This window comes from Canis lupus, chromosome X, assembly GCF_003254725.2.
Source record: "Canis lupus dingo isolate Sandy chromosome X, ASM325472v2, whole genome shotgun sequence".
NCBI lineage: Eukaryota > Metazoa > Chordata > Mammalia > Carnivora > Canidae > Canis > Canis lupus.
This window is the reverse complement of record NC_064281.1, coordinates 57519988-57546389: the sequence shown is the minus strand read 5'-3', so window position 1 is coordinate 57546389 and position 26402 is coordinate 57519988. Positions and strand designations below refer to the sequence as shown.

The window sequence follows — 26402 nt, the reverse complement described above, 5'->3', positions numbered from 1 at the left end:
AGGCAAGCTTGACCAAGAAGGGCAGTCCAATCAGGGTGCAGGTATGTGGGGCTTGGTTTAAGCAAGTTAGGCAGCCAGTGTCAGAATTGCAATGCTTCCCACAGATGGCTCTGTGTTTATCCTGAGGAGCAACGGAGGGAAATGGTGCTAACCAGCTCCCTAGTCCCTGGAGAAGTGTCTCTGTAAATATTGCCTCTCAGGGATGCACTGGGAGAACAAATAATCTACCCTCTGTGTGCCCCAGGTCTTCTTCATATAGCTGTTTCCATGCTGTCTGCCTCCAGGTTGTTTGCCTGCCTTCTTTCCAGGAGTAGGCCAGTGCCCCCAGTGCTCTATCTCAGCCAAACCTGCTGACCTTTAATGTGATTGAACAATTCTATAAGTTAATCTTACAAACAGTCAAACCTTCAAGATAATAGTAGTCTGAGCAGACTCCCTATTTTCAATAGCCCAAGAGATGCTGTGCCAGAAATACCAGTTAAGCTATACCCAAATTTCTAACTCCTACGAACTATGTAATTAATGTTTGTTCTCTTAAGCCACTACATTTTGGGGCAATGTTTGTTACATCACAGTAGATATTTCATAAACCCTCTTATAAAGAAAAAAAGATTAAACTTTTAAGAGTAGTCCTGAAAAATATACTAGATGGTAGTAGTTTCCAGTGCTAATAAAATATTATTAGAATACATCATAGCCTCTTCAAATGGATTCTAGAAATAGTTCTTGACAATTATCTGTTATACTTCTGAAATGATCTTTATAGAGAAGGAGACAACATTTATAAGCAGAATCAGTTTCTGTAGTGAGTTTGTAAGTCTCTGGCCAAACTAGGAAAAATATGTGACCACAAGGTGGCAGTAGCATACCACGAGCTTTGTTCAGGTAGTACTTTATAGATTTCTATGAAGAATAGGGAATGGGTTAGTTCCTTACAGCATAGGACCTTCCAGAGTCTCACCACTCAGAAGACGAGGAGGCAAAGAAACTTCAAAGAAAGAAGGGAATAGGAAAAGGGTCTTACTGTCTATGTAATACCATTCAGCAGCAAGATGGGACTCTTGCTGGGCAAGAGTCCACAGGGCAGCAGTGGCTTGGAGTCGTTTATAGCACAGGGTTTATCTTATCTGTGGCCAGATTTACAAGTGCAGCTTTACAAAGCATGCAGATCAGGCAAGTCCCAAACGGCTAAACATATGCCGTTATAAGGGCTGCATTTAAAGCAACTGCATAAAATGTATACATTTGTAAAAATTGTATGAATTTTTAAATGTGTAAAAAACTGAGTTTGCCACTAGTGGGTGTTTAAGCTAATTGTTCTGGCCTGCTGTGAAGGAAATACAGGACTAATACACAGGGGCCATTTTTGGTTTATTTATATAACAGCTTGCCATCCACTTAATATGAAGACAATCTTCAGTGATATAGAGGTCTTCGTAAGTATATTTAATATTTAGAATATGTCATTCAAGACAAAATGGCCTCTTCCCATTGTATGTCATGGGAATTCTTCATTTGGTTCTCTATAGGGTAAATCACAATTAAATATTTACCTTGGGAAAGGATTTTTTGTTGTTGTTGCCAACATAAATTGTTATCAACATTAGTAGGTAAGAAATTAGGGGTTGCCTTATGATTTGTTTGCTACAAACTTATTTTTAAAAATGATGGACCAAGGGGTGTTGTTACCTAAACATATTTCCCAGACTTAAGAAAATACTCAGCTACTATGAATTCTAAATGTATATAAAATAATTTACTTGCTTTCCAATGTTTTTATTAATGCCTGCAATTGCAATTTACTCTTCAATAATTGGCATATTTAATACTGTTATAGTAAAAAACACAAAACATTTTTTATTTCTATTAGTCTACAAAAAATCTTGATGACAGACACTTGTGAATATATTAGGAAATATTTTATTTGGAGAATATAGTATCATTAATATAGCCCAACTTAAAATTACTGCTAAGCTGGGACACCTGGGTGGCTCAGGGTTGAGCATCTGCCTTCGGCTCAGGGCGTGATCCTGGAGTCCTGGGATCGAGTCCCACATCGGGCTCCCTGCGTGGAGCCTGCTTCTTCTTCTGCCTATGTCTCTGCCTCTGTGTGTGTCTCATGAAAAAATAAATGGAATTTTTCAAAATTAAAAAAGTACTGATAAGCAGTTATAATGGTTCTTAAAAATAAATTTTCCAGAGTAGGGTATAACTGCTTTACTGGTAAACCTTTCTTGTTCATTTTTTAGAGGGGGAAGGGGCAAAAGGGAGGAAAAGAATCTTAAGCGGGCTCCACACCTGGTGCAGAGCCCAATGCAAGGATCAATCTCATAACCAGAGCCAAAATCAAGACTTTTAAAGTTAACATTTGACAATATTATGAAATAGAAATGAGGATTTTAATCTAATTGTTAAAAGTCAGTCTTCCAAAATTAATTTGAGCATTCTAAGCCCTGAGATTTAAATTTGTAAGTGTTGTTTCTTACTACTTCGAGTTACACACCCATAGAGTTGTTGTATTAGTCAGGGTTCTCCAGAGAAACAGTGTTCTGTTTCTGTTACATATATACACACAACTTTATGTGTTATATACATACTTATGTACACACAGACATATATATACAAATGTGTAAAAGACTTATTTTTTAAGATTTTATTTATTTACTTGAGAGAGTAAAAGGAGGACCAGAGGGAGAGGGACAAGCAGACTCTGCACTGAACACACAGCTGGACGTGGGTCTCAATCCTACGACCCTGAGATCATGACCTGAGTCAAAATCAAGAGTGGGATGCTTAACCAACTGAGCCACCCAGACTCCCTGAGAGAAGATTTATTATAGGATTTGGTTCATGTGGTTATGAATGCTGTCTGTCAACTGGACAAATGGAAAATCTGGTGGTATAATTCAGTCTGAGTCTGAAGTTGTGGGAACTAGGGGAAACAATGGTTTAACTCTTAGTCAAGATTGAAAGCCTAGGGGAGGGGCAAGAGGTGCTGGTAGAAGTCCTGGAATCTGAAGCCTGGGAACCAGGAGCTCAAATGTCTGAGAAGGAGAGAGAATTCCTTTGCCTTTATTATTATTATTATTTAAATTAAATTCATTAACATATAATGTATTATTGGTTTCAAAGTTAGAGCATAGCATTCCTTTGCCTTTCTGTTCTATTCACTCCCTGAACAGATTGGATGGTGCCCATCCACAGAGTTGTAAGATATTATGTAGCCTACTCATTCAAATATTAATCTCTTCTGGTTACACTCTCACAGACACACTCAGAAAAAAATGTTTTAACAGCTATATGGGCATCACTTAGCCCAGTCAAGTTGAAGCCTGCTGTAACTTTGTTAAATTAACATTTGTTAAGAACTGCAGGTTGTCAAATGGTGATTCACAGCTCAACAAAAGACTGCCAGGGGAAGTAAAATAGATAACTTTGTTATTCACAGGTCCTGGTGGAGGTACATAGCATCCTCAAGGGGCCACACAGGAGAGTTCAAGGAAGGGTGCAGGCAGAGACAGCAGGGAAGGAGCTGGGGCACATGCCTTTATTAGGATCTTCAGGTAGAGTGCTTTGGGGTTCTCAGGCTACAGCCAGATTAGGCAATGCAAAACAAAAAGAGCAGGGTTTTGGTCAGTTTCTTGGAGGTGTTATATAAGGTGCACAAGGGGAAGGCTCTGGAAGATGGGGAGAACACTTATCAAAAGGGCAGTTGAGGTAGTCATATCAGGAACTTATATTTAGTTGTAACTCTATGCGCTGTTATCTAGGGCATGCATTCTTGGGAGGACTAGTGTCAGTCAAGGTTCCTGCAGACTCTTGGCCATACAAAATGGATGCTGAGGCAGCAAAATTATGGAGTTTAGCAAAAGTCCCCAAAACACATAAATTAATCTCATGGTAGTCACTACATATTACTTCTCATCTATCCTCCATTTAAAAAATACATCTGCAATGGGAACATGGAGAAATAAAAAAACATTCTGGTAAACAAATAAGAAAATGTATAATAGAATATATAACATTTTAAAATATATGTATGAAACATGTATGGTATTAGGTCATGATACTGAATACAATTAAATATATTTTATAATCATATGATACCCTGCACTGAATTTTTTAAAAACTAAAATCTCACATATTAATTCAACAAATGAAAAACTGATGTACAATGAAAAGCTCAAACTTAAAAATAGGTTCTACATAAAAGGTTTACTTATAATGTATTTTCTTTTTTAAAAAAGATTTTATTTATTTATTTATTCATTCATGAGAAACACAGAGACAGAGAGAGGCAGAGACACAGGCAGAGGGAGAAGCAGGCCCCATGCAGGGAGCCTGACATGGGACTCCATCCCAGGTTTCCAGGATCAGGCCCTGGGCCGAAGGCGGCGCTGAACCACTGAGCCACCCAGGCTGCCCTGTATTTTCATTTTGTCATTGATTTCATCACTGAATCATACAAAAATATTTATCGAACACAACTTAGTAGGAGGGCACTGTACTAACTTCTGAGATTGTGTTTAGAATACTGTTAATTCTACTGATCAAATTGGGGAAAACTGGCATCCTTACTACACTGAGTCTTCCAATCCATGGACACACTATGTCTCTCACCTAATTTAGGTCATTGACTTTCCACCAGAATTTTGAAGCTGAAAGGTTATTTAACTATAAATTTAAGTGCTTTCATTAATATGGACTTATTTAGATTTTCTGTTCTTTGGAGCGTTGTAATAGTGTTTTAATATTTTTAAATATTTTTGGGGTATTAGTAATGTCTCCTCTTTTACTCCTAATTAGAATAATTTTGTATTGTCTCTTTTCTTGCAGATTTTGGCTGGTAGCTTATCAAATTAATGATTTTAAAAACTTAATGCTTTTACCAATTTCCCTTCAGTGTTTCCCACTTCCCAACTTCTTGGTCTTTGTTCTCATATTTATTATTCATTACTGTTGTTTGCCATCATTTTGTTTTTTCTAGCTTTTTCAAAGGAAAGTTTCAATTGATTTAAAACCTTTCTGTAATTCCAATATAAGCACTCAATGTTAAAAATCTCCAAGTTCTATGTTAGAAACATCCCAGTTTTGATATATTTCCTTTTCATTCAGTACAAAATATTTTCTAATTTGCACTGAAATTTCTTAAACCAATCAGCTTTTGGTTGATTGGTTACTTTCCAAATGTTGTGGTAATTATTAGATGTTTCTGTTATTGATTTCTACTTTAATTCCATTATTGCCACAAATAATGCTTTCTGTGACTATATTACATTTGATCAGATTTTCTTTTGGTCAGGCATATGGTGAATACTGCTGAATGTTTCAAGTGAATGAATCTGCGATCTACTGTTGTGGAATGGAGTATTCCATAAATGTCATTTAAGTCAAGTTGATTGATAGTGTTCAGACTTCCACATCCATTATATTTTCTGTCTATATGTTTTAATAAAGAAAAATGAGACAACATATGAAAAAAAAGATAATAAATTAATGAATAATGAAAGTATAGTTAAAGTCTCCTAGAATAATTTTGGATCTATTTCTATTTTGATTTTTTGTTTCATGTATGTTGAAAACCTGCAGTTAGCTGCAACCAAATTTAGGAATAACATAAGTAATTTTCTCTGTTCTCAAGTCTTGTCATGCCATCCTTCTTTTGATTCATGTTCACAAGGTTTATAATTTATCTTCCTATTACTTGTAACATAACTTTGTTATTCTATTTAAAGTGAGTATTCTTTTTCTTCTGGGTGATTTATATTTTTAACAAGTTATATTTAAATAATCATGCAGACACATAATATTGCAAAGACAGTATTGAAAGTTACTCATACCTCTCATCTAATTTTCCCCACAGTTAAAATTTTAGCATAACTATAGTACAATATCAAATCCAGAAAATCAATATTAATACAAAGTTTGTGTATAATTCCATGCTATTTTATTTCATATGGAGATTGGTGTAGCCACCACAGCAATCTAAATTCAGAACTATCCCATTATTGCAAATATATCCCTCGTGCTACTCCTTTATAATCACGCTCACCAATACCCTCTGCCATACCTAACAGATGACAATAATGTTTCCATCTGAATAATTTTATTAAGTAATCATGCATATGTGAGCGTTTGAAACAAGTGTTTCCTTCATTAGACTACCCCTGAGAAATATCCAATTTTTGGTGTATGTCAATATTTCATTCTTTTTATTGCTGAGTAGTATTCCATGGTATGGATGTACCACAAAATTTTAACCATTCACCTGTTGAAGGAAATGTAAATTGACTTGTTTGTGACTATTCCAAATAAAACTGTTGTAAATATTTAAATATAGGCTTTTGGGTAGGTACTTTTCATTTCTCTAAGATAAAAACCCATGACTGCAATTATTGAGTATTACTGTGTGTTCAGTTTTAAAAGAAACTTCTAAAGTGGTTTCTAAAGAGTGGATATACAATGTGATATACCTATCAGAGATGTATGAGTGACAGTTTCTCCACATCTTCATCAGAATTTTGTATGGTTAATTTTATATATTTTAACTTTTGTAACAAGTATGTAATTTTATGTCATCATGGTATTAGTTCAGATTTCCCTAATTGCTAACAATTTTCAGTATCTTTCCATGTCCTTAGTAACATTTCTCTAGCCTTATCAGTAAAATGCTTTTACATGTCTTTTGCCCCAATTTCTAACTATATGGTTTGCATTTTGATTGTTGAGTTTAAAGGTCATTTATGTATTTTAGGCACAAGTCCAGTAACATATTAGTGTTTTGTGAATATTTTTTCTGAAAATGCAGACTGTCTTTCCATTTTCTTCATAGGAAACTATGCAGAGTAAAAGCATAAAAGACGTAATCCAACTTATCAATTAATTTTCTTTAATGGATTGTGCTTTTGTTTTCATGATTAAGAATACCTTGCCAAGCACTAGATCATATATTTTCACCTATCATTAGATCTAAAAGTTTTATTGTTTTGAATATTTAAGCTTATGATCAATTTTGAGTTAATTTGGGTAGAAGATATATGAGGCTTAGGCCAAGGTTTATTTTATTTATATTTAATTGATCCAGAACCTACTATTGAAAATACCATCTTTATTCTATTGAACCGCTTTTAGAAATTTGTCCAGGGATCCCTGGGTGGCGCAGCGGTTTAGCTCCTGCCTTTGGCCCAGGGCGTGATCCTGGAGACCCGGGATCGAATCCCACGTCAGGCTCCCGGTGCATGGAGCCTGCTTCTCCCTCTGCCTGTGTCTCTGCCTTTCTCTCTCTCTCTCTCTCTCTCTCTCTCTCTCTCTCTCTCTGTGTGTGTGACTATCATAAATAAATAAATTTAAAAAAAAAGAAAAGAAATTTGTCCAAAGCAAGTCCAAAATAGGTATATTTCTGTGGGCCCATTTTTGGGTTCTCTATTCTGTTTCATTGATATGTCTCTTTCCCCTCATCAAAACCATGCCGACCTGATAATGGTGACAATTCAAAGTCTTAAAATCAGGTAGACTGATAACATGCACTATATAAATCTTTTAATAAATTGTTTAAGCCATTTGAGTTACATTTTCTTTCCTACTGAGGGACATAGCAGGTGCTTCCAAGTTTGGGCAATTATGAATACAGCTGCTACAAACATACATTTGCACATGTGTCTGTGGACATAAATTTTTAATTCCAATGGGTAAATAACAAGCACAACTGGTGGGTCATAAGGCAAGAGTATGTTTACTTTTGTAAGAAGCTGCTGAAGTATCTTCTGAAGTGGCTGGCTAAACCATTGTGTAATCCCACCAGCAATGTATAAGAGCTCCTATTACTACAGACCCTCAAGAAAATTTGGAGTTGTGTTCTGGATTTTGATCAATCTATTAGGTGTGTAGTGGTATCTCCTTGTTTTAATTTGCATTTCTCTGATAGCATATAATGTGGAATGTCTTTCATGTGCATATTTACCATCTGTGTATCTTCTTTGGTGAGATGTAAGTTAAATTCTTTGGCCCATTTTATTTTTTAAAAAGTTTCTTTCTTTCTCTTTCTTTCTTTCTTTCTTTCTTTCTTTCTTTCTTTCTTGAGAGACAGAGAGAGAGAGAGAGAGGCAGAAACAGGCAGAGGGAGAAGCAGGCTCCAAGCAGGGAGCCTGATGTGGGACTCGATCCTGGGACTCCAGGATCATGCCTTGGGCATGAAGGTGGGCACTAAACCGCTGAGCCATGCAGGGATCCCCTCTTTGGCTCATTTTAAAATCAGATTCCATTCTTATTGCTGTATATTTTGGCTAATAGTCTTTTATCAGATGTCAGTGTCTTGCAAATATTTTCAGTGTCTTTTACCAGTGTCTTGCAAAGCCAGTTTCTGGGTTGTCTTCCTACTCTCTTGGCATTGTCTTTTGCAGAACACATGTTTTTAATTGTAATGAAATCTAGCTTTTCAATGATTTTTTTCATGGATTGTGCCTTTGGTGTTGTACCAAAAAAAGTCACTGCCATATCCAAGGTCATTTAGGTTTTCTCCTATCCTACCTTCTAGGAGTCTTATAATTTTGCATTTTACATTTAGGTCTATGATCAATAAGTTAGTTTTTGTATAAGGTGTAAGGTTTGTGTCTACATTCATTTTTTTCACATTGTGTAAGTCCCAACTGTTCCAGCAGCACTTGTTGAAGGTAGGATCTTTGCTGCATTGTATTGTCGTTGCTCCTTTGTCAAGGATTAGTTACCTATATTTATGCAGCTATATTACTGGACTATTTATGCTATCATATTGATCTGTTTTTTTTTTGTTTTCTTTTGTTTTGGCCAAAACCACACTGTCTTAATTGCTGCAGCGTAGTAGTAGTAGTAGTAGTAGTAGTAGTAGTAATAGTAGTAGTAGTAGATGACTATCTTCAGTTCTCTGACGTTGCTCTTTGCCTTCAATATTTGTGTTGGTAGTTTTGTCTTTTGCTTCTCCATATAAACTTAGAATTAGTTTGTCAATATCCACAAAATAATTGCTGAGATTTTTTTTGCCAATTTTAAATACAGTTTTATTTAATTATTTTTTTTTATTGGTGTTCAATTTACTAACATACAGAATAATACCCAGTGCCCGTCACCCATTCACTCCCACCCCCCGCCCTCCTCCCCTTCTACCACCCCTAGTTCGTTTCCCAGTTACAGTTTTATTTAAGATATTGCATTTTCCACTTAACAATACAGTGCTTATAAAGTGCAATGTTGTATTTCCTTTCCCTGTGCACATATTCCATATTCAAGTATCAAGAATGCCCAGTATATTTACTATAGCAGCTTGACTTTAAAACTGCCATGGAATTTGCTACAAATTTGGGTCCTTCAAATGTGTGGAACAATGTTATATCTGTCATCAGGTTGGCTTAATCAACCTCTTCAATGGTAGGCCTAGAGGAGGCACCACCAGAGGAAGGAGCTCCACCACCAGGAAAGCCTCCAGGCATTCCTCCTGGTATGCCTCCTGCACTCTGGTATAGCTTCATAATGATGGGGTTGCAGACTTTCTCCAGCTCTTTCTGCTGATGTTCAAATTCTTCCTTCACTGCAGTCTGGTTCTTATAGAGCCAGTTGATTATTTCATTGCACTTGTCAATAATCTTCTGTTTGTCTTCATCATTGATTTTGCCCTGAAGTTTCTCATCTTCAACAGTTGCTTTCATGTTGAATGCATAAGACTTAAGTGAATTCTTGGAAGACACCTTGTCTCACTGCTTCTCATCTTCAGCTTTGTACTTCTCAGCTTCCTGGACCATGCGCTCAATGTCTTCCTTGCTCAAGCGGCCCTTGTCATTAGGAATAGTAATCTTGTTCTCTTTCCCTGAGCTTTTATCCACAGCAGACACATTGAGGATACCATTAGCATCAATATCAAAAGTGAATTCAATCTGAGGAATGCCATGAGGGGCAGGAGGTATGCCTGTGAGTTCAAACTTGCCAAGTAGGTTGTTATCCTTGGTCATAGCACGCTCACCTTCATAGACCTGAATAAGCACACCAGGCTGGTTGTCAGAGTAGGTAGTAAATGTTTGTGTCTGTTTGGTAGGAATGGTAGTATTATGCTTGATGAGCACAGTCATGACTCCTCCAGCAGTTTCAATGCCAAGAGAAAGTGGGGTGACATCCAATAGAAGCAAATCTTGAACATTTTCAGATTTGTCACCAGAAAGAATGGCTGCCTGGACAGCTGCACCATAAGCAACAGCCTCATCAGGGTTGATGTTCTTATTCAGTTCCTTTCCATTGAAGAAATCTTGCAGAAGTTTCTGAATCTTGGGGATACAGGTAGAACCACCCACCAGGACAATATCATGGATCTGAGACTTGTCTAGCTTGGCATCCTAAAGAGCTTTCTCTACAGGGTCCAGGGTGCCATGGAACAGGTCAGCATTTAATTCTTCAAACCGGGCACAAGTAACAGAGGTATAGAGGTCAATTCCTTCATACAGAGAATCAATCTCAATACTGGCCTGGGTGCTGGAAGAAAGTGTACGCTTAGCATGTTCGCAAGCCATACGAAGACGACAGACTACCCTCTTGTTTTCGCTGATGCCCTTCTTGTGTTTGCACTTGAGTTCTGCAATAAAACGGTTGACTATTCAGTTGTCAAAGTCTTCTCCACCTAAGTGGATGTCTCCAGCTGTGGACTTGACCTCAAAGATCCCATCTTCAATAGTAAGGATTGACACATCAAAAGTGCCACTCTAAATCAAAGATCAACACGTTCCTTTCAGCTCCAACCTTCTTGTCTAAGCCATAAGCAATAGCAGCAGCAGTTGGCTCATTGATGATTTGAAGTACATTGAGACCAGCAATAGTTCCAGCATCTTTGGTAGCCTGATGCTGAGTCATTGAAGTATGCAGGTGTTGTGACAACTGCATTGGTAACAGTCTTCCCAAGGTAGGCCTCTGCAATTTCCTTCATCTTTGTCAAAACAAAACATTGAAGACACCTCCTCTGGATAGAAACTTTTTGTCTCCCCCTTGTATTCTACTTGGACCTTAGGCCTGCCAGCATCATTCACCACCATGAAGGGCCAATGCTTCATATCAGATTGGACAACAGTATCATCATATCTCCATCCAATCAGGTGTTTGGCATCGAAAACCGTGTTGGTGGGGTTCATCACAACTTGATTCTTCGCAGCATAACCGATCAATCATTCGGTGATTTTCGCACACAAGAGTAGGTGGTGCCAAGATCAATCCCAACTGCAGATCCCTTAGACATAGTTGCTTCTGTGTGGGCCGGGCTCAGCTCCAGGAGAGAACAGCCGTCTGCAGATCTGGCACCATGTTCAAGAGACCCATTGCTGAGATTTTTAATTGCATTGAATCCATAGACCAAGTTCGGAAGAACTGACAACTTGGCAATATTAAGTCTTCCTATCCAACATCAAATATCTATTTACTTATTTAATTCTTTTATTTCATTCATCATTGGTTTGTAACTTATTTTAGTAGATTTTTGCAGACCTAATTATTTCACATCAGTGTGTGTGTGTTAATATAAATGATATTGTTTTTAACTTCAAATTCTACTTGTTTATTGCTGATACATAAAAGCATTTGACTTTTAAATATTGACTTTTAACTTTGTATCATGCAACCTTGCTATAATCACTTATTAGTTCTGGGATTTTTTTGTTACTTTGAAACTTCTACATAGTTATGTCATCTCTGACAAAGACAGCTAATCTGAAAAAAAAATTAAGAAAAAGACAGCTAATCTGCATAACTATTATATCCTTTTCTTGTACTATTGTTTGAGTTAGGACTCCCAGCATATTTTTAAAAAGTGAAGAGATGAAATACCCTTGCTTATTCCTGATCTTAGCAGAAAATTGGTATTTTTCATCATTAAATATAATATTGCCTGTAGGTTTTTTTCTAGAAGTTCTTGATAAAGTTGAGTACATTATACTCTATTTTTAGTGTACTGATATTTTTTTTTATCATGAATGGGTTTTAGATTTTGTGAAATGATTTTTCTGTATCTGTTGATATGATCATCTATGACTTCTTTAGCCTATTGTGAATTACAGAAATTGATTTTTGAATGTTGAAACCATCTCACATGAATAAGATCTTAAATGGTTGTGGCATAACATTTTTATGCATTGTTGAATTTGATATGCTAATATTTTGTTGGGAATATTTGCATTATATTCATGAGAGATAGAGGTTTGTAGTTTCCTTAATAATGTCTTTATCTTGTTTTGGTATATGGAATGATGATATCATTGTATGAGTTAGGAAGTATTTTTACAGTTTCTATTTTCTAGAAGAGATTGTAGAGTATAGGTATAACTTCTCCCTTGAATGGTTGATAGGTTTCCCCAGTGAAACCATCTGGACCTTCTGGTTTTCTTTTGGGAAGGTTATTTATTGATTTAATTTCTTTAATAAATAAGGGCTTTTTCAAATTGTCTATTTCTTAAGAAATTCCACATCTATATTTAAGAGATAGTAATCTGTAGTTTAATCATTTTAAAAAAGATTTTATTTGTTTATTCATGAGAGACACAGAATGAGAGGGAAAGGCAGAGAGAGAAGCAGGCTCCAATCAGGGAGCCTGATCACGCCCTTAGCCAAAGGCAGTGGCTCAACTGCTGAGCCACCCAGACATCCCAGTTTAATAATTTTTAACTGCCTTTCCCTTTGGTATAACAATACCACTAGCCTTACAAAATGAGCTAGGAAGTGTTTTTTCTATTTTGTGGAAGAGATCACATACACATTGGTGATAATTCTTTAAATATTTGGTTAATTATCTAGTAAAACAAAATGGGCCTGGAGATTTTTTTTCCTCAGGAGTATTTATTTATTTATTGAGATTTAGTTATTTGACAGAGCAAGAGAGCACAAGCAGGGGGAGCAGTAGATGCTCCCGCTGAGCAAGGAGTCGGCTGCGGATGTGGGGCTCCATCCCAGGGCCCTGGGATCATGACCTGAGTCAGATGCTTAACTGACTGAACCACCCAAGTGCCCCTCCCAGGAGTTTTTAAATTATAAATCTAATTTACTAAGTTGTTATTGGGTACTCATTTTATTTCTTTTGTAACTTATGATAATTAGTGTTGAGAGATTGGCCCATTTTAACATGTCTAATCCAAGCATGATGATTATTCATAGTTTCCTTTTATTAGCCCTTTAAGGTCTTTATGGTTTATTGTTATATCCCATTTCACTTGTGTTATTGAGGATTTGTGGCTTCACTTTTTTGCTAATCTTGGTAGGTTTGTGAATTTCATTAATCTTTTCAAAGAAACAGCTTTATGGTTCATTTTTTCCATTGTTTCATTTGATTCATTTAATTTTGATATCTGGTCTTCTTTTCATTTTCTTCATTTTTCTTGCTTTGGATTTAGTTTGCTATTCCTTTCCCAGTTCCTTAAGGTGTTTTCATTTACTGATTCGAAGTTTTTGTATTTTCTAAGTATTCAGTGATATAAATTTCTCTCAGTACTGATTGGGCTGTGTCTCACATAATTTATATTTTATTTTATTTATTTTTTTTAATTTTTATTTATTTATGATAGTCACAGAGAGAGAGAGAGAGAGAGAGGCAGAGACACAGGCAGAAGGAGAAGCAGGCTCCATACACTGAGAGCCCGATGTGGGATTCGATCCTGGGTCTCCAGGATCGAGCCCTGGGCCAAAGGTAGGCGCTAACCTGCTGCGGCACCCAGGGATCCCCTATATTTTAAATGTAATTAATTTTCATGTTTTTATTTCTGTTAAGACACCATCTTTGAATAATTGCTTATTTATTTTAATTTTTTAATTTTTTAATTTTTTATTTTTAATAATTGCTTATTTAAAAATATGTTGGTTTGTCTCCAAATGTTTAAAAATTTTCCTGTTACCTGGCTGCCTGGGTGGCTCAGTCAGTTAAGCAGTCAACTCTTGGTTTCAGCTCAGGTCATGATCTCAGGGTCCTGGGATAGAGCCCCATGTCTGGCTCTGCACTAAGTGGAGAATCTGCTTCTGGATTCTCTCTCCCTCTCTCTTTCTCTGCCCATCTCCTCACTCCTCACAGAGTGCATGCATACACTCTGTCTCTCAAATATATACATAAATCCTTAAAAATAATTTCCTGTTACCTTTCAGTTATATATTTCTACTTTGATACTGCTGTGGTCATAAAATACTCTATATGATTAAAATTCTTTTCAACATGTTGAGACTTCGTGGCCCAAAATATAACCTATTCTCTACATGGCCTATGTGCATTTGAAAAGAAAGTTTACTTTGGTATTACTGAATGGATGTTCTGTACATGTCAATTAAATCAAGGTAATTCATAGTTTTGATCAGGTCTCTTTATTAATTTCCTAATTCTATCCACTATTGTAAGAAGTGTACTTATCAATTCTATTTGTTAATTTTATTATTTTTTTATCTGTTATTACTTTCTGTATTCTGGACCTCTGGTGTTTGATATTGTCTGGTGTTTGATGCATAAAATTTAACTGTTATATATATTGATTATTTTGTAATACAACCTCATTCTGGCCTCCACAGTTTGATGACAAATCTGTCATTTGCATTTTTTTTCCTACAAGTAATGCACAAGTAATGTCCCCCTCTGGCCACTTTCATGATTATCTATTGTTTTCAAAGCTTTATTAATGTGCCTCAGAACAAATTTCTTTGGGATTCTAAGGATTAGGTTTCAGTAAGTAAATCCATAGGTTTATGTATTTTCAAAAACTGGGGGAATCTTTGGTCATTATTTTGTCAAACACATTTTGGACTCACCCACTTTCTTCCCTCCCTTTTACAACCCCAATGACAACAACATGGACCTCTTTGTTACGGTCTCAAAGATCACTGAGGTTTTCTCCATTTTTTTTTTTTTAGTCTGTTTGCTTTCTGTTGCTCAGTCTTAATAATTTCAACTGTTAAAAAAAATAATTTCAACTGTTTTATATATTAAGTTCACTCTTTTCTCTGCCATCTCCATTCCATTTAGTTACCGATTATATTTTTCAGTTTTGAAATTAAACATTTGTTTCTGCATATCCTCTTTCCTGAGACTTTCAGGTATTTTGTTTCAAATGTTTGTAATTGCTTGTTTTATTATTCTGATAAGAGCTACTTTAAAATTCTCATCAGATTCCAACATCTGTTTCGTCTCTAACGGCAGCTATTTATCGTCTTGTCTCAAAGTTGAAATTCCCCTGGTTTGTGATAATAATGGGTGATTTAATCCTATACTAGACATTTTGGGTATGTGAGACTCTGGAGTTCATTTGAATCTTCTCTTCTTATAGACCTCCGCTGAGACAACTCTGGTGAGGGAGGGAGATTCTAGCATCTAAGTACCAGGTAGAAGTGAAGGATAGGTTCTCTCTTTGGCATTCTTTAAACTCCAAGAGTGAGAGAAAGCTCATTACTGCTGGTCATATGTAGGTATGAGAGAACAGCATATTTTAATTAACACTCCTCAACACATGTCATCCACAGATACCAAGTTGGGTGCATCTTAATGAGGGCCGGATAGCTTCATCGAAGTACGTGGCTTCATCTGACAACCAACAAGGAGCGGGAAGAGCTCTTCATTATTGCTGGATGTGAGTATAAACGCAAGATGTCTGCAAGGCCTCCTCTTATGCTGTGATGGGGTTAGTGTTGCCACTGTGAAGTAAAGACTTTGTTGTCCAGTGGGTTTTCTCTGATACCATCTTGACACTGGTTGAGGGGGTATGAGAGGCTCATTCTAGCTCGGCAATGCTAGATATCCACCCACCCTTTACTGTGGGGGTGTGGAATGATTGATTTTTATCCTGAAGTTTGGATGGAACAGGGTAATATTATCTAAAAGTTCTTTAAAAAATGTTATTTATTTATTCATGAGAGACAGAGAGAGAGAGAGAGAGAGAGGCAGAGACACAGGAAGAGGGAGAAGCAGGCTCCATGCAGGGAGCCTGAAGTGGGACTTGATCCTGGGTCTCCAGGATCACACCTTGGGCTGAAGGCAGTGCTAAACCACTGAGCCACCGGGGCTGCCCCTATCTAAAAGTTCTTATTTGATGGGTTGACACTGTCTAGAGAGAACCCTTTTCTTAGGGTTCTCTGTTTTGATTTTTGTTTAGATCTATTTGCCAGATTCCCTAGCACTTAACCTGAGATATATTAGGAAAAAGAAAAACAAAAATAGGCAACTCACCATTTAGTTTTTTCTTGGGTCTCATCTATCTCTTGCTGACGTCCATTCGTTTCTTCTTCATTCTTTCTTAACTTACAATTTATTTACATTTGTTTTAAGTAGGCTCCACACCCAACGTGGGGCTCGAACTCATGACTGTGAGATGACAAATTGTGTGTTCTACTGACTGAGCCAACCAAGCACCCCTACATTCATTTCTTTTTCAGTCTTTTTATACATCTTTTATATGTAATGTCCAGGTTATTTTTGGCAAATATCATAATGCATCTATTCCACTAATCTTGAGCCAAAAGTTCTAGACCATGTAAAATGAATGTATTTGGTTGGGTTTTTTTTTTAAGATTTTATTTATTTGACAGAGAGATAGAGCACATGAGCACACAAGCAGGGGGAATGGTAGAGGGAGAAAGAGAAGCAGGCTCCTGGCTGAACAGGGAGCCAGACTTGGGGCTCAATCCCAGGACCCTGGATCATGACCTGAGCTGAAGGTACACGCTTAACTGAGCCACCCAGGTGCCCTTGAATGTATTTATTTGGTTGCTACATATTCATTCTTTTATTATTTATCTCTCCACTCTCTAATATTTCATTTTTCTTCTATTCTTTTGGATTATTTGAATATTTTGTAGTATCCTACTTTAATAAATGTTTTAGTATGTCTTCATATTTTTTGAGAGGTTTCTCTAAGGATTACAATACATACACCTAATATTTTCCTGTGTACTAAACATTAATATATTACTACCTTAAATAAAACCTACAAATCTTAGAACCACATATGTCCTATTACCATCTCCCGTGTCATAAACTGTGAACTATGATTTTGCCATACATGCAAGCTAAAAGTAAGCTTGACACAGTTTTATGAATTCTGGCAGAAGACAGAATCATGCATCAGTGACAAAAGATTTTATTATTCATGACACAGAAGCACAAGCATCTTCACATTGATTTCATGAGGAGTCTACACTGTTCTTCAAGCCTCCCACCACATTCCAAGAGGGCAAAGAGAAGTGGTCTATATAGATTCTGCTGCACATGTAATAGATTTGCATCAGGTGAGGAATCTCAAGTTTAGGAAACCTGAATATTTTGGCTTCTCCATATATTGACTTTTCCAATAGGCCCAAGGGACTAATCCAGGTACCACAGGATGTATTAGTGATTGCAGAGGCTTTGCGTTTGCCTCCAATTTGGAACCTTAGGGCAATTCTATCATTCCAAACAATCCTGGCCAATGAGTTGAAGCTGACCTGACTGTCTTACAGGGACTAGATTAGGGAATCTTAGTGACTTAAGCACCCCATTGAGTCAGCTTTCCCTGAAGCTTTGCTTCAGATGGGGGAGCAGGAAATAAAGGTTCCCAAAAAGCTGCAACAGTTTTAAGCAAAGATGAGATAACCCAGGGGCCAGGTTTTCTGCTTTCTTAAAAATACTAATGCCATCTGACAAGGCTTGTTGGGCTCTTCTCCCAAAATGGGTAATCTATATGTTTTAAGAGGTTTCACACATTCCAACTTCTGTCCCAGAAGAAAACATTACTTGGACACTGTAAAAAACAAACTAAAAAAACCTGCTCACTGCTAAAGTTATCTCAGAACACCTATATTATGTGATAATTTTCATACATTTTACATCTAAATATATTGAAATCTCCCTCCAGATAACATTGTAATTTTATTTCCAAGAGTCAGGCACATATAAAAGGAATTAGTAGAAAAAATTATCCTGTTTGTCCAGATATCTACCACTACTGTTGCTCAAACTTTATCCCTGAAGTACCAAGTTTCTCTTTGATATCATTATCTGAAGAATATTCATTATTATTTCTTTTAGAGCATTTCCATGATGAAAAATATCTCTAGTTTTTCCTTCATCTGAGAAAAACTTTATCTTGAATTCTTTTTAAAGGATATTTTTGCTTGTTATGGAATTCTGGATTAATTTTTTACCTTTAGCACCTTAGAAATGTCCCGTCTTTTGGACTCTATAGTATCTGATAAGAAATACAGTCATTCAAAATTACTGTTGGGACGCCTGAGTAGCTCAGTGGTTGAGCATCTGCCTTCAGCTCAGGATGTGGTCCTGGAGTTCTGGGATTGAGTTCCGCATCGGGCTCCTGTAGGGAGCCTGCTTCTCCTCCTTCTGCCCGTATCTCTGCTTCTGTGTCTCTCATGAATAAATAAAGAAAATATTTTTTTAAAAAATTACTGTTATCCTATACGTAATACAGTGAATTTTGGTAGGAACTTTCAAGATTGTTTCATCATTCACTTTCATCAGTTTGATTACATTGTGTACTGGTATGCATTTGGGTTCTCTTCAAGGTCACAAGTCTTCTTGAATATGTACATTTGTCTTTAATTGAATTTTAGAAATTCTTTCCCTGAATATTTTTTTCTGTGCCCATCTCTTTCTCCTATCCTTTTAGAACTCCAATTACACAAATGTTGAACCTTTTGAAACTGTCACATGGATCCTTGAAACCCTAATTTTTTTCAAAATGTTTTTCAGATTTGATAGTTTCTAATTTCTAGGTTCACTGATCATCTGTCACCTTAAATCTGCTATTGAACTCATTCACTATTTTTTTTTATTTTTAAAAGATTTTATTCATTTGACAGAGAGCACAAGTAGGGGGGAGCAGCAGGCAGAGTGAGAGGAAGAAGCAGGCTCCCCACTGAGCAGGAAGCCCAACATGGGGCTCAATCCCAGGACCCTGGGATCATGACCAACTAAAACACCCAGGTGCCCCACTCATTCACCTTTTATAATGAATTTTAAACATTGTATTTTTCAGTTTAATAAATTCTATCTGGTTCTTTTTAAGTTTTATTTTCTAGGCCAAAAAGTTCTCTTTTTAATTCATCTTGAGAGTACTGACATACCATGGATTATAGTACTAATGGCTGCTTTAAAATCTCTGTAATTCCAAAATCTGTAATATCCTGTGTCTGGCATCTATTCATTGTCACTTCTAAGTCATTATTTCCCTGGTTCTTTGTATTTTTGGATTGTGGGGCATTTTGCATATTACACTGTAAGAATCTGACCTCTTTAAAGTTCTCCTGGACAATATGTGTGAATGCCTTTTTAAAAAGGCAATCAATTCAGTTAGGATCAGAGCACAACTTCTATTTCCCCTTTTATGAGATGTGCTTCCAATATCTAGTTTTCAGTCCTTACTATGATCATCTGGGTCTACCTCACATATGATTCTGAGTTTCATCTGTAACATGGGTGGGGCTTCAAATTGTAAATTCTCAAAGCTATTTCTAGGTTTAATTTGGGCTATTATGTGAAGCTTCAGCTTCACAATGAAGATGAACTCAAACTGCCTCAGTTCCTATACAAAATAAGGAGATCCCTTTTTTGCTCTCTCATCTGTATTTTTTAAAATATTTTATTTATTTATTCTTGAGAGAGAGAAAGAGAGAGGCAGGCAGAGACATAGGCTGAGAGAAGCAGACTCCCTGTGGGGATTCTGATGTGGGACTTGATCCCAGGACCCCGGGGTCACGCCCTGAGCAAAAGGCAGATGCTCAACCACTGAGCCACCCAGGTGCCCCAGCTCTCTCATCTCTAAAATTACCCTATTCTCCAGCTCCAAGGGGCATCCTTTTCTCACTCCAAAGTAGACTAGATACATGCTTTCCCTGGATATTAAGCCACTTTTGTTGCAATGCAGATCTGCACAATTGGAGTAACCTTTGGGAAAAGCAACAAAATAAAGAGAATTAACAGGAATTCTATGGACTCTTCTATTTACAGGGTACCCTTTTGCAAGTTGCTCCAATAAAGATGGCTTTTCCTCCTGCAGACTTCAGTGCCTCAGCCATCACCATGATGCACTTCCGAAACTCTAACTGTTCTTAGGGAAAATCCGGGAGGAGGAGGCCAGAAGGGAGAGATAGAGAGAGATGTGGAGAATAAATGTGAATAAGAATTTTTCCTGTATGCCTCAGCTTACAAGTGCCCAATAGCCAATCAACTGACCAGAAAGATAAGGATTCTCTGAGATTTTCTATTTTTGCTCATTTACAGTTCTATACTAGTGATACCTTCAGACCAAAAACAGAATTAATTTATACATTTTTCTAGGTTATCCAATTTGTTAGCATATAATTGTCATAGTAGCCACTTACGGTCCTTTGTACTTTTGTGGTATCAGTTGTAATGTCTCTTTTGTTTATTAACGAGTCCTTTCTTTTTTCTTGGTTAGAATATCTAGTATTCCAATTTTCTCTTTTTTAAAAAAGCTTAGTTTTATTATTTTTTCTGTTGTCTTTGTAGTCTCTATTTTATTTATATCTGCTCTTTATTACATTCTTCCTTCTTTGAACTCATTAGTTTGCTCTTTGTCTAATTTCTTAAGGTGTAGAGTTAGGTTGAGATCTTTTTTATTAATGTAGGAATTTATTGTTATAATCTTCTCTCGGAGCTGCAGCCTATAATTTTTGGCATGTTTTGTTTTCATTTGTCTCAAAATATTATTTCCTTTGAATGTTTAGGCTAATATTTTTCATAAAAAATTGGAAGTTTTGGGACGCCTGGGTGGCCCAGCAGTTGAGCGTCTGCCTTCGGCCCAGGGCATGATCCCGGGGTCCCAGGATCGAGTCCCACATCGGGCTCCCTGCATGGAGCTTGCTTCTCCCTCTGCCTGTGTCTCTGTCTCTTGCTCTCTGCATCTTCCATAAATAAATAAAATCTTTAAAAAAAATTGGAAGTTTTCAGGCATTACTTCTTCAAATGTCATTTCTAACCATATTTTCCCCTCTATTTCTAGCAGCAGCATAATATATATGTTGGTATGCACAATGGCATCCCACATTTCTATGAGACTGCTCTTCCTTCTTTCTGTATTCTTTAAACTGTATGTCTGTCAATCTGTGTTCAAGCCCATTGACTATTTATTCTGACCATTCATATTACTGTTGAAACTCACAAGTGATTTTTTTCTATTTGTTTATACTTTTCAACTCCAGATTGTCCTTATGGCTCTTTTCTAGAATCCCTACTTATTTATTGATACTATTTGATGAGACACTGTCTTCATACCTGTACCTTTTAAAGCACGGTTTCCTCTAGTTCTTTGAACATGTCTGTAACAGTTGATTTAAAATATTTATCTGATAAATCAGATTTATTTTTTAATATTTTATTTATTTATTCATGAGAGACACAGAGAGAGAGGCAGAGACACAGGCAGAGGGAGAAGCAGGCTCCATGCGGGGAACCCAATGTGGGACTCAATCCTGGGACTCTAGGATCACACCCTGGGCCAAAGGCAGGTGCCAAATCTCTGAGCCACCCAGGGAGCCCCTGATAAAACAGATTTAAATGTGGGTTCTGTTGCCAACCTCTTGCTACATGGCCACATCCTTTTCTTTGCATGTCTCAAGTTTTTTTTCTCAGCTCAAAAGTAGGCATTATAAATGATACATGGTAGCAATACTGGATAGTTAACCATAAAATTAATCCAGGACTGGTATTTACTGTTCAAATTTTTAATATGTTTAGTGATTGACTGGACTTTTAGTGAAGTCTATTTCTCCCATGATATGATGGGAGCCTATGATATTGCTCCTCAGAGAGCACAGCCCTGGAAATGCCCATTATCCTAGGATGACAGTGCACAATTTCTCTCTATTCTTGAACATATTGAGCTGCTAGCCTACACTAATTGTAAGTTAATTTTCCTATTGTTTGTAACAATGCTCTGGGGGCATATCTTAGTGTATATCCTAATCCAATTAAACTCGAGCCATTTGCAGGGGCAGTTTATGATGCCAGTCTTTGTTCTTACTATAAGAATGCTGTTCTTAACTCTTCACACATGGTTCCGTGGGAAATTAGCTAGCCTACAGCTTAGCAGGTTGCTCTCATTAAACTTCCAGCTAATTACTTACCACTGAATTATCATTTTTTGAGACTGCCCATAGGCTTGAACATCCTCATGCTCTTTTTTTTTTTTTAATTTTTATTTATTTATGATAGTCACAGAGAGAGAGAGGCAGAAGACATAGGCAGAGGGAGAAGCAGGCTCCATGCACCGGGAGCCCGACGTGGGATTCGATCCTGGGTCTCCAGGATTGCGCCCTGGGCCAAAGGCAGGCGCTAAACCGCTGCGCCACCCAGGGATCCCCTCATGCTCTTTTAAATAAAAGAACTCCCTATTCTCCTGTTCTGCCTGTTCTACTCAGCAATTTATCATCCAGGTCCACTAGGCTGTGTGTGGCAGGGAGTGGGGGAGAGGGAACAGTGACTACCTTTCCTCAAAGTAACAGCCCAAATTTATAAGGATTAGCTTGTTCTTCTCAACTTGCTTCACCTGGTATGGTACTTCAATGGTCCAAATAACCTGGGGTGAGGAGAAGAGGCTCAGTATTCTGAGCATATCAGACATGAGGAAGAGCTTCTGCAGTATTTGTCTGGGTTGGGAGAACAGAAGTCCTCTTCCTATCAGCTACAATTACCTGAAATTGAGCCTCTATAAAACCGAGCTGTGGGGATAAGAAATTGTGACATCACTCCATTCTGGACTATAGACCTCAACTGTTAGCGAAAAAGAGGGATCCCTGTATTCCTCATAGCAAATACTTGGAGCGGTGACCGTCTTCGTGAATTGAGATGGGAGGACTGAGTGGTGGTTCAAATGCCATAGTCTTGTTTTTATTCAGTTTTTGTACAATTCTCAAAATTTTTTCATTTGCTGTATGCCATTAGAATTTCAAGAAGTGTTAAACTGTTGTAAATTTTGCTCATCTTCACCAGTTATATTTGTTTCACTGGAGAGTGGATTCACAAAATCCTTACAGTGCCATTTAAAAAATGGAAACACCTCAATTTCACAAGTTTTTATTATTACCATTGTCAATTTTTTGATACTTTATTCTTTCAAAGCTATTATCTTTATCTGAGGAATTAATCAAATTGGCATCTTAAAGTTTAAAGGGAGGACATTAGATATGTTTTTTAGATTCTCAAACTAAAATTCCTTCTTGGGTAAAGCAAATTTTTCTTTTGAACTTCTTTTTATTCCTTCCTTTTTTTTTTTTTTAAAGGACTACATTACTTTTGTTTGTTTATGTAACCTCTATGCCCAATATGGGGCTCAAATTCACAACCCAAAGATCAAGAGTTGCAATAAAGTGTCTCAATAAGTAGAGGATAGGGCTTGCTTTTTAATTTCAACTTTTTTTTTAATTTTATTTATTTATGATAGTCACATAGAGAGAGAGAGAGAGAGAGAGGCAGAGACACAGGCAGAGGGAGAAGCAGGCTCCATGCACCGGGAGCCCGACGTGGGATTCGATCCCGAGTCTCCAGGATCGCGCCCTGGGCCAAAGGCAGGCGCCAAACCGCTGCGCCACCCAGGGATCCCCCGCTGCGCCACCCAGGGATCCCTAATTTCAACTTTTTAAACCTTTCATATTTCACTCTAAAAACTACTTTTGTCCAACATTTATACATCACAGTACTTACTTATTACAGCATACCCTAAAATGCTTCCTTTTCCTAATTATTGAATTCCATTATACCATCAAACTTGACGATTTTTCCTATTGCTAAAAATTAACTTGCACTTGCTAATAAATTTCTTCTCTTACTGACAAAGAAGGTAGATCTAACCAAATTTCTAGACTACTTTTAAAATCTCACCACTGTGGGAAGAAAATAATCTAAACAATCTAGATACTAAGGAATTTTTAACAATTATATAAGCAACAGACAGAGAAGACTGCACATATCAACTGAAGTGAATATGGACCAAATATGATTTTTTTCCTGCATGGTAACAAGTAATGAATGGTTAAGTGATTTGCAAGACTCACTGTAATTTACAGTACTTCTACAATGACTTGTACTATTTTTTCAATTTTCTTGTACTAATACTAGTGTCCACACTCAGTATTTTCCCTGTTGTACACTTTCACATTCACATAAAACAGAGAACATCTATTGTATTGTCATATTTGTTTATTAGTGAGAGAAAGAGCATGAGCAGGGGGAGCAGCAGAGGGAGAAGGAGAAGCAGGCTCCCCACTGAGCAGGGAGGTATTATCACATTTGATTCATATTTAAATCATTAGTGTTCATCAATATATATATATACTTACAAACATGAAACAATGATTAAGGAGAAAAAAGTAGTTTGTCAATGGTTAAATAGCTTATGCCTATCAGTGCAACTAATTTAATCAAAAAATAAGGAAAATGGTGACCATATGCTTGAAGTGCTTCATAGGTGTTCATCAAAAAAGAAATAATGATTCCACTTTGGAGCTGATTTAAGAATATAGAGTACATTCTGGGGAGGATCCTCAGTAATTGGTATTTTATTTTAATGTAGTTTTAAAAATTACATTACAAACTATGATACACAGAAGACAGTATAAATTATATGTATATTTAAAGACTAATTTAACAACCTTAAGGAAGAAAACATTTCCAGTATCACTAAAGTGGCATGTATTCTACTGTAATTATATTTTCACCCAGAGGAACCACTATCCTGACTTTTTGTTAATACATTCTGCTGCTTTGCTGAAAAGAATGTGGGATACATGCATGACATAGTCACAATTCATTATTTTTTATTATCATAACCCACTAAAAGGAAACACCACCAAAATTAACATATCTAATCTATTGATAGACATTTGCATGTTCTCCAGTTTAGAGCTATTGTCAATAGTAATGCTATAGACATTAACACATGGCTTTTTTTTTTTTTTGTAGTTAACACATGGCTTTAGGTGAACATATACGTACCTATCTTTGTGGTCATATACATAGAAGTGAAATTTTGGAATGACAGGATATGTGCATGTTCGGCTTTAAAACATATCATTAAAAGGTCTTCCCACATGACTCACCAATTATACTTCCACCATTACTCTATGGAAGATATTTGTTAGCACAATACTCACCAATATTTGGCATCCTAACTCCGTTTTATTCTAGACATTCTAGAGGGTGAATATTAGTATTGCTTGTAGTTTTTGTTATTTCTCTGTTGCCAAATGAACTTGAGGACGTATAGGTCAGTGTACCTTATGATTATAAATGCCAAAAACCATAATAAAGTACAAGTAAACCAAATGTAGCAACACATTAAAAGGATTATGCCCTATGAGCAAAATGGGATTTTTTCCAGAATTGCAAAGGTGGTTCAACATATGTAAATTAATTTTATACACCACATTAATGGTACAAAGGAAAATAACCACATTATAATTTGTTTCAGGTTAACCATTAGCCAAAATCCATACCCTTTCATGATACACAAAGTTCTACAAACTAGGAATAGAATGGAATTTCCTCAACAGGATGAAAGGCATTTTTGAAATAAACAGCTAACATACTTAATGGGAAAAGTCTGTTGTCTCTTTATTACCACAAATAAAACTAGGATGCCACTTATATTTAGCTTTGTGCTAGAAGTTGTAGCCAGAACAATCAGGCAAGAAAAAGAATACAATTGGAATGGAAGAAGTAAAACTGTCTATTCTTACCTGGTCTTACATGTAGAAAGTCCTAAAGAATCTGTATAAAAAACTAACAGATCTTTGAAGAAATTCGAGTTTCAGAGCATATGCAAAACAAAAATCAGTTGTATTTTTATACACTGGCAATGTACAATGCAAAAAAGAAAATAAGGGAACAATTCCATTTGCAGTATTAGCATGAAGAATAAAATAGGGTACATTTATTCAAGTAGATGGGAAGCTTATAAATTTGCTTCTACAAAACTTTGTTGAAAGAAATTTAAAAAAACTAAACAAGTGGAAAGACATCCTGTGTTCATTTACTGGAAAGCATAATTTAGCAATATGTCAGTCCTTAAAGTGATATACAGATTTAATGCAATCCTCATTGAAATCTCAACTGTCTCTTTCCCAAAAATGGAAAAGCTCATCCTAAAATAGATACAAAATTGCAAAGGACCATGAATAGCGTAAACAATCCTGAAAAACAAATTTAGATGACACTTCCTTTTTTCAAACCTTACAACAAAATTATAGTAATCTAAGCAGCATGTTATTTGCATAAGGATTGACATATAGTTCAAAGTAATAAAATGAGAGTCCAGAAATACTCCCATACATCTCTGGCTAATGGATTCTTAGAAGATTGCCAAGACCATTCAATTATCAAAGAATAATGTCTTCAACAGATGGTCCTTTAACAACTGCAGAGCAACTTAGAA

The 26402-nt window shown here is 36.5% G+C and overlaps 1 long non-coding RNA gene and 1 pseudogene across 4 annotated transcripts in view; one reads left to right on the top strand and one right to left on the bottom strand.

The window, feature by feature from the left end:
• LOC112671863 (uncharacterized) overlaps positions 1-26402 on the top strand; it is a 170540-nt gene that overhangs the window by 74908 nt on the left and 69230 nt on the right. Inside the window, exons 9-10 of one of the 4 annotated variants that reach the window (XR_004813114.2) lie at positions 15487-15593; positions 22187-23427. This is a non-coding gene — a long non-coding RNA (uncharacterized LOC112671863). Of the gene's footprint in view, positions 1-15486; positions 15667-19960; positions 20335-22186; positions 23428-26402 lie in introns of those variants that run through there. The other 3 variants (XR_004813113.2, XR_007409299.1, XR_007409298.1) reach the window with 3 other exon arrangements.
• LOC112671861 (heat shock cognate 71 kDa protein-like) lies at positions 9148-12263 on the bottom strand (annotated as a pseudogene).